Here is an 8,968-nt window from a genome sequence, read left to right on the forward strand (position 1 = left end):
AAATAAAGTCATCCCAGTGCTGAGCTGGGAAATGGTTATTCTTCACAGAGGAGGGAAAAAAGAAAAGAATATTTAAGACTGCAAAACTTCCTTTGACAGGGCTGTCTTTTAATTACCCTGTGGAATGATAAAATCCCAGCACCGAAAATGTGTCTTTACAAATCTCTAGCTGGAGTAATAAGTCCCATGCCTGGCTCTCCTGAGAGATTACTGCTGCCTTCTTTGCAGCTTTACTTACCCAAATAGAAGTGGAATCATGGCTGTGTTTGACAGTGAGATACAAAATATCAGATAAAGCTGTTAAAATACTGCTCCACACGCTGGCTTTCTGCAGAGTCAGGCAGCATCTGCTCTCTCGCTGCCAGCAGCAGAGCTGAGCAGAAAATTCACAGCTGAAGGCTCAGCTGATGAATCTCACTTCTTTTTTTTTCTTTTTTTCTTTTTTTTTTTTTTTTTTTTTTGTTCCTGGTCATTCCTGGAAAGATCCAAGAAATCAGGAATTTAGTCATTATTCGAATGACTCAAAGTTGTTTGCAGCTTGAGTCCGTTTTAAGGTTTGAAGCTTAAGGTTCCAGACATAAGGTTCCAGGTGTGCTGAGTTCTGTGCTATGGTCTGAGGAGCTCAGCTGGAATCCTTGTGTGACAAGGGAAAAGTTAGTACAGAATCACAGAATGGTAGGGGTTGGAACAGACTTCTGGAGATCATTGAGCCTAAATGCCCTGCCAAGGCAGGGGCACCTAAAGAAGGTCACACAGGAACACATCCAGGTGGGTTTGGAGTGTCTCCAGAGATGGAGACTCCACCACCACTCTGGGCAGCCTGCTCCAGGGCTCCTTCACCTTCAAATTGAAGAAGCTTCCTCCTTATGTTTAGATGGAACTTCTCATGTTTGTGTCTGTTACCCTTTGTCCTGAAAAAAGCCTGATCCCATCCTCCTGACACACAGCCCTTGAAGTATTCATCAGCACTGATGAGATCCCGCCTCAGTCTTTGCTATTCCAGGCTAAAAAGCCCCAATTCTCTCAGTCTTCTTCATAAGAGAGGTGTTGTAGAATCCTAATCATCTTTGTTCAGCACCTGAACTCTGAAAAATCCAAGTCTTGTCACACAACACTGACATATGAGGTGGACACCTCTCTCAAAGTCTCTTTCTTTATGCACAGGTCTTAGTAGGGGATGCAAAATGTGGGTGACATCCCTCCTCTTATATACTTAGCTCAGAAGGGAGCTTCTCATTAGCTATCACATAGATCTGGTGTGAAATTTCCCTCCAAGAACTTACTGCTGCTATTTATTACTTTCTGGAGAAAAAAGAGGATCTTTCTTGGGAAATTAGAGTTCTTCCCACATTCTGCCAGGCTGTTCAGCCTGGAGTGCTTAAAAAATGCACTCCTGACAGTCCTCACCAGCTGCTGAGCTGTTGTACAGCTCACACCCTCCTTACTTCAGGCTTTTCTTGCCCACAGGGCAGATTTGTCAGACCCATGTCTGAGTATTTCAGGGCTGGTGTGACTGATGTGGCAGTGGCAGGAGCAAGGTGCCCACTGTTGAAGCAGCAGCTCCATAAAGGAAGTAGTTCCCCCCAGTCTTGCCTCATTAATAATCTGTTCCTTGCCACCTCTTGTGTAATTCTCACTCTTTCCAAAGCAAATTTTGTGCCTCACTGACTTTTAAAGTAGCCCAGCATCATAACAGAGCCATCCTCTGAGGCACCAGGCAGGTGAAAAGAGTTCAGGCAGAACAACAGGATGAGGGACCACCAACTATCCTGTCCCCAGGGCAGTTAATAGCATCCTAACACGCTCTAAGAATGACCTTTGTGGGCTCTGAAGGGCTCAAGTTCAGCCTCTGTGCTCCAGCAGTTCCAACTGGAGCAAGTTCTTCAGGGTCTTTTCAGTTAAGTTTCAAGTACCTCCAGGAATGGAAACCCCACAGCCTCCCTAAGGCCCAGTTCCAATGTTTCACCACCACAGAGTGGTAAAATTACTCTCCATAACTAAGGAGAAATTCCTTTGCTCCAGCTTGGACTTGCTGCTGCCCCTGGGAAGAGCCTGGCCCCATCCTCAGTGTATCTGCTCAGCAGGCAGCTGCAGAGACAGCATAAATCTCTTCATAAATTCTCTCTGTGCTGAACAGCTGCAGATCCCACTCTGTCACTCAGCTTCCCTTCATCTCTCCTCAGCTCCAGCCCTGGCCATCTTGGCAGCCTGTTCTGGATCTTCTCCAGCAGGTCAGTATCTTCCTTGCCCCAGGGGAGCCCCGGGGCAGGTCCAATACAAAACACAAAGGCTTTCCCACACCGGGAGTCGAACCCGGGCTGCCTGGGTGAAAACCAGGAATCCTGACCGCTAGACCATGTGGGACCACGACTGTCTCTGCCACCTGCCTGCCCCTGCTCCTGCAGGGACAGCTGATCCTGCTGCTGGGCTCAGGGAGCCGGGACCAAGCCACCCCCAGCACCACCACAGCATTTGGTCTCCTGACGCATCCCCCAGCCCGGAAGGGGAAAACGCTGCAAGGTGTTAAAAAGGCAACAGCCTGAGGTCTTGGAGCATAGAACTACAGACTCCACCCAACATTGCCAGGTCACCATGAAACCATGGCCCTCAGCACCACAGCTACACAGATTTGCAATCCCTCCAGGGATGGGGACCTGTTCCACACCTTGACAACCCTTACAGGGAAGCGATTGGGCTTCATGTCCAACTGTGCTGGTTTGAGGCCAGCCAGAACATCTCTTGCCCCGAAAGGGACAAAAGAATGACACACGCAAACGGATTGGAGAGTGATGGAAAAAGTTTAAATGGAAAAGCGAATTGGTGAAGCTACAGAAAACTACAAACTACAAAGCATAGTGGAAAAGAACATCCTAAAGCATACAGAATCCCCTCACAGGATTCCCAAAAGCTTCCCAGTCCTCCCTTCCTCCCACCTGAGGGTCTACCCAACCCCTCAGGGCTCTTCCTTCCCCCCCCTCCTACTGCTAGGCAAGTCTCAGGCTGGCCAGGTCTGAGACTGCCTCCCCCTCCATTCTCCTCCTGGCATTAGGCCTAGACAGGCCTAAGAGGCCTGAGATACTCCCCCGGCATTACCCGATAAGAGAGGACATCTCCCGTGGGAGCAGAGGGAAGAAAGAGGAAGAGAATGACTCTGCAGATGGCTTTATAGGGTGCAGGATTTATGGGTAGAAATACACCGTTTCCTGTGTCCACCCCTCTGGGTGGGCACCCAGGACACCAGAGGTGTATCTCATGTAGCAGTGGCAGGGGGCACCCAGCCTAAACTGCCACACCAACATAAACCTCCCCTGGCACAACTTGAGGTCATTTCCTCTTGTCCTGTCACTTCTTGCTTGGGAGAAAAAAACAATCCCAACTTTTCTCCAACCTCCTTCCAGGGAGTTGCAGAGGGACAGAAGTTATCCCCTCAGCCTCCTTTTCTCTAGACTAAACACCCTCAGTTTCCTCAGCTGCTCCTCACCAGCCCTGTTCTCCAGAACCTTCCCCAGCATCATTGCCCTGCTCTGGACCCTCTCCAGCACCTCAATGTCCTCTTGTAGTGAGGAGCCCAAAACTGAACCCAGAGCTCAAGGTTTAGTTTCACCAGTGCTGGGTACAGGGGGGGTAATCCCAGCCCTGGTCCTGCTGGCCACACTACTGCTGATCCAGGCCAGAATGTTGGTGGCCTTCTTGGCCACCCTGGCACACCCTGGCTCATGGCCAGCTGTTGTTAGCCAGCACCCCCAGGGGCATTTTCTGCTGGGCAGTTTCCAGCCACTCTGCCCCAAGCCTAGAGCATTCATGGGGTTGTTGTAAGCCAGGTTCAGGACCTGGCACTCAGCCTTGTTGAACCTCAGCCCACTGACCCAGCCTGTCCAGATCCCTCTGTACAGCCTCTCTACCTTCCAGCAGATCAAAGTGTCTGCTCAACTTGGTGCCATCTGCAGACTGACTGAGGCTGCCCTTGCACACTGATGAGAACCAGCCCCAGTGCTGAGCCTTGGGAGCTCTGCTGGGCTTCTCCTTCAGCTCCATTGCAGAGCTGACAGTGGTACAGGCAGAGGTCATGCAAGCCCAGTCTCAGGGGAACACTGCTATGTTAGGCACCCCTGGATCACAATCCCCAGCCTCTGCCCATACTCCAACCCTTGCACCCATCTGCCCAGGGAGAGCTGAAGCCAAGGGCGTGCACAGGGGCAGGCTGTGTGATGAGTGACAATTGATGGCAGAGCACTGCAGTATCACAGTGGCACAGTGGAGGTTGGAAGGAACCTCCAAAGATCACCAGGTCCAACCCCTTGCCAGAGCAGGATCACCCAGGAGAGTCTGCACAGGAATGCATCCAGGTGGGTTTGGAAAGCCTCCAGAGAAGGAGACTCCACAACCCCCCTGGGCAGCCTGCTCCAGGGCTCTGTCACCCTCACACCAAAGAAGTTTCTCCTCATGTTGAGCTGAAATCTTCTCTGTTCGAGCTTGAACCTGTTGTTTCTTGCCCTATCACTGTGCACCACCCAAAAGAGCCTGGCCCCCTCCCCTTGACACCCACCCCTCAGCTATTGAGAGACATTGATCAGATCCCTCTCAGCCTTCTCTTCTCCAGACTAAACAGCCCCAGGGCTCTCAGGCTCTCTTCACAGGGGAGATGCTCAAGTCCCCAAATCATCCTCATGGCTCTCCCTTGGGCACTCTCCAACAGGTCTCTGTCTCTCTTGAACTGGGTAGCCCAGAACTGGACAGAATATTCCAGGTGTGGTCTCAGCAGGGCAGGGTAGAGGGGGAGAAGAACCTCCCAAGCCCTGCTGGCCACACTTTTCTTGCTGCACCCCGGGGTACCATTGGCTCTCTTAGCCACAAGGGCACATTGCTGTCTCATGCAGAACTTGTTGTCCACCAGGATTCTCAGATCCTTCTCCACAGGGCTGCTCTCCAGCAGATCCCCTCCCAGCCTGTACTGCTGCAGTTTATTCTTCCTTCCCAGATGAAGGACTCCACTCATCCTTGTTGAACCCCATTAGGTTCCTCTTTGCCCAGCTCTCAACCTGTCCAGGTGTTGGTGAACAGACCACAGAACAGGAGAGGAGGCAGATCTTTGGTGATAGCCTTCCAAAGGATGTAGGGGTGCAGGCTGTCCCCTGCAGTCTGCATGTGGCTGGCACTGCACATCAGTGATGCAGGGAGCTCAGGATGTGGCACAATGAAGTACTGTGTCTAATTAAAAGAACATTTAAAAGAAAAAATGATTTCTCTGTGTGCTTTGAATGCTCCAAGAGCACCTCAAAAGCCAGAAGACATCCAGGATCTTTTGCAAGTGAAGAATTCTCTTGACAAATACATCTCTTAATGAAATACAAGCAATTAAACTAAAAGCCCTATCGAATGCTGTTTGTCACTCCACACATGGACATTTAATTGAATTTTTTTTGCCCACCCCCTCCACCTCATCCCCTGGTCCTTTTTTGCCTGATAAACAAATTCATTCACAAGGGATCAGGTTTCACTAACCCAGAAACCAGATGATAGTCAATCAACTAATTGACACAACAAAGACTTTTATATGAGAAAGAAGGGGGAAAAAAATAGAGAGATTGTCTAATTAAAGCTCCAATGAAATTTAATGATACACAGAGGTCTTAGAGTAATGAACTGTCTTCTTAACATTAATTACTGTGGGTTTAACCCTTTCACTTCTTCTGGTCACCTCAAGCATCAGAAGGATGATGGGAAGCTCCCACCAGAGCTATTTTGTCCCTCCAAGTGTTTGCAGAGATGGTCCAGGTGGAGCTGGGTGTGCACGAGTGACCCCAAGGCTCCAGGTTCAATTGCTAAGTGTCAGCACCACCTCTTCTGCCCTGCCTGATGCCATGCTTCGGGGAACTGCTCTTCTGCTTCTCCTCTGTCACCATGTATTCAAGGATGTAGGGCAGGAATCGACACAGAGGGGCCCAGGATAGTTGGATGGGTGGGTGGAAAGATGGGCTGCATCAGGAGAAGTGTGGCCAGCAGGTTGAGGGAGGTGATTCTCCCCCTCTGCTCAGCTCTGGTGAGACCCCACCTGGAGTACTGCATCCAGTTCTGGAGCCTCTATTACAAGAGGGATATGGACATGCTGGAAGGTGTCCAGAGAAGGGCCACCAGGATCAGCAGAGGGCTGCAGCACCTCTCTTATGAGGACAGACTGAAAGAGTTGGGGCTGTTCAGTCTGGAGAGGAGAAGGCTCCAAGGTGACCTTATTGTGGCCTTCCAGTATCTGAAGGGGGCTACAAGAAAGCTGGGGAGGGACTTTTTAGACTATCAGGTAGTGATAGGACTGGGGGGGAATGGAATAAAGCTGAAAGTGGGGAGAGTCAGACTGGATGTAAGGAAGTTCTTCCCCATGAGAGTGGTGAGAGCCTGGAATGGGTTGCCCAGGGAGGTGGTTGAGGTCCCATCCCTGCAGGTGTTTGCAGCCAGGCTGGATGAGGCTCTGGGCAGCCTGATCTAGTGTGAGGTGTCCCTGTCCATGGCAGGGGGGTTGGAACTGGCTGATCCTTGTGGTCCCTCCCAATCCTGACTGATTCTATGAAATGTAAAGTTTTATTGCCTCATAATGGAACAAAAGGATTCATTTAGAATAGGTCTGTAGCCACTTGTAAAATATTTCATTTTAATAATTTATACTAAAGGAATATATGATCTAGGGAGGTTCACATGGGTTGTTCCTGGACAGTTGTTGACAAGGCAAATGTGGCTGGGGAGTCTTGGAGTGGACTCTTATTTGCTTGTCCCTGGTGGAACTGTAGGATGTTAAAACAAGAGCAAGCAGCAGACAATGCCTTTAACTCATCTACTCATGTGGCTCATCAGATGGCAATGCTGATCAGCTCAGCAGGTTCCTAAAACATGCACAAAGAGAAAAAAGTTACTTATTACAGAGATAAAAACTTAATGAAGCCTTATTTTCCTGTCTATCATTAAAAAAAAAAATAATAATCCTCTAGTGTGAGCACAGAAGAGCTCAGTAACAACAATGGTTTCAGCACCAAGAGGTGAGTAGAGATCTAGAGGGTCACAGAGAGTGGGGTGGGTCTGAGTCTTAGAGGTGTGGCTGAAGCAAGAACTGGATGTGAGAGACAAGAATTGTGCAGTGTGTACAGAAAGAGGGTTGTATCTCTGTCCACATATGTGCTGTAAATCTGTTATCTGCCTTTATCCACCTGAACTGTGCTTGTGTTGGATATTTCTGATGCTCAGTTTTGCACAAAAAAAAAAAAAATCTTAGAAAGGACTTTGGGGGCTCAGTATTGGGCAGGGACTCTTAACCACGCAGATTTGCAGAAATTCTTCAGTCTGTTTCAGCTGTGTTGGTTCATAAATCTGTCTGTACTCTGACAGCATCACACAGAGACCAATACCTCAGTAGGACATTTCTTCAACTCTTCTATATGACTGCAGAGGGACTTTTCATAAGGGTGTCTAGAGACAGGACAAGGGGGAATGGCTTTAAGCCGAGAGAGAGCAGGTCCAGACCTTAAGCCGAGAGAGAGCAGGTCCAGACCTTAAGCCGAGAGAGAGCAGGTCCAGACCTTAAGCCGAGAGAGAGCAGGTCCAGACCTTAAGCTGAGAGAGAGCAGGTCCAGACCTTAAGCTGAGAGAGAGCAGGTTTAGACTGGATCTTAGGAAGAAGTTCTTCAGTAAGAGAGTGGTGAGACTCTGCAATAGGCTGCTCAGGGAGGTTGTGGATGCTCCCTTCCTGGAGGTGTTCAAGGCCAGGTTGGACAAGTCCTTGAGCAACCAAGTCTGAGAGGTGTCCCTGCCTATGGAGGGAAGGTTGGAATACATGACCTCTAAGATCCCTTCACCTAGTCATCGAGTTTAATGCCCCTGCCTCCCCCACCACGCTCCTTCATCTTCCTAAAGCAGCTCCTGCTTGCTCTGCACCATCCTTTTCTCTACCTAAACAGCTCCTGCTCCACCACCCTTTTTGCAGCCATCCCAGAGCCAGAAGCAAGACCTTAAACCAACCAAGATACCACACAGAGGAGCTCAGCCCCAGTAAGGAGGCCCAGCCAGCACCCATAGATGATATTGGAGTAGTTGTTAACCCTATTCCTAACTGACTGGGGGGCCACCAGGCCCCCCAACCTTTTTGGATTCCCATCACCAATCACCCAGTGTGCACCATGTGGACTCACCAGTGAGGAGAGGAGAATCCCTCAGCCCAGATGGGCTCAGCTTGGGGCTTCTGCCTTTCCTGGGGGGGGGGTTATAAAGGGGAGTGGGCAGGGAGGGCAAGGTGGCCACACCTGGGGTGGGAGGAGACTCCAACAGAGCCCAGGTGCTCTGGGATTTGAGGGGAAAATGGGGTGGGTGGGGTGGAAAAGGGGCAGATATGGTGGGAAATGGGAGGTGGTGGTGAAAGGAGGGGATTTTAAAATAACTTTAATTCTTTCATAATGCACAACTGCAGTTCATGGTTTGCTTTGCCTCCACACAAAAAGAACAAACCCATCGATACTTCATAAAATAAAACGTAATGGTGGCTATTACAATGAAATCTTTTCATAATTAACATTTTGCTTGGTGGGAAAATCTGTGATTTTCAGATCAAGATAACAAGTTTTAACCAAAAAAAAAAAAAATATTCTGCAAGAATGAATTTTCTCCCTGGATGCCAGCAGACAACACCAGGATGATGAAGGGACTGGAGCATATGCTCTACGAGGAGAGGCTGAGAGCCCTGGGGCTTTTTAGACTGGAGAGGAGAACACTGAGAGGGGATTTAATAAATGTTTATTAAGTATCTGAGGGCTGGGGGTCAAGAAGGAGGGGACAGGCTCTGCTCACTTGCACCCTGTGATAGGACAAAGGGTAATGGATACAAACTCCAGCACAGGAGGTTCCACCTCAACATGAGGAGGAACTTCTGCACTGTGAGGCTCACAGAGCACTGGAGCAGGCTGCCCAGAGAGGTTGTGGAGTCTCCTTCTCT

General features: G+C 49.5%; 1 non-coding gene across 1 annotated transcript; it reads right to left on the minus strand.

The window, feature by feature from the left end:
- Window positions 1-2,292: 2,292 nt before the first annotated feature.
- Window positions 2,293-2,364, minus strand: TRNAE-UUC (transfer RNA glutamic acid (anticodon UUC)). The gene has a single exon. It is a non-coding gene; the product is annotated as a tRNA-Glu (tRNA).
- Between the last annotated feature and the right edge of the window lie 6,604 nt (window positions 2,365-8,968).

This window comes from Indicator indicator, chromosome 24, assembly GCF_027791375.1.
Source record: "Indicator indicator isolate 239-I01 chromosome 24, UM_Iind_1.1, whole genome shotgun sequence".
NCBI lineage: Eukaryota > Metazoa > Chordata > Aves > Piciformes > Indicatoridae > Indicator > Indicator indicator.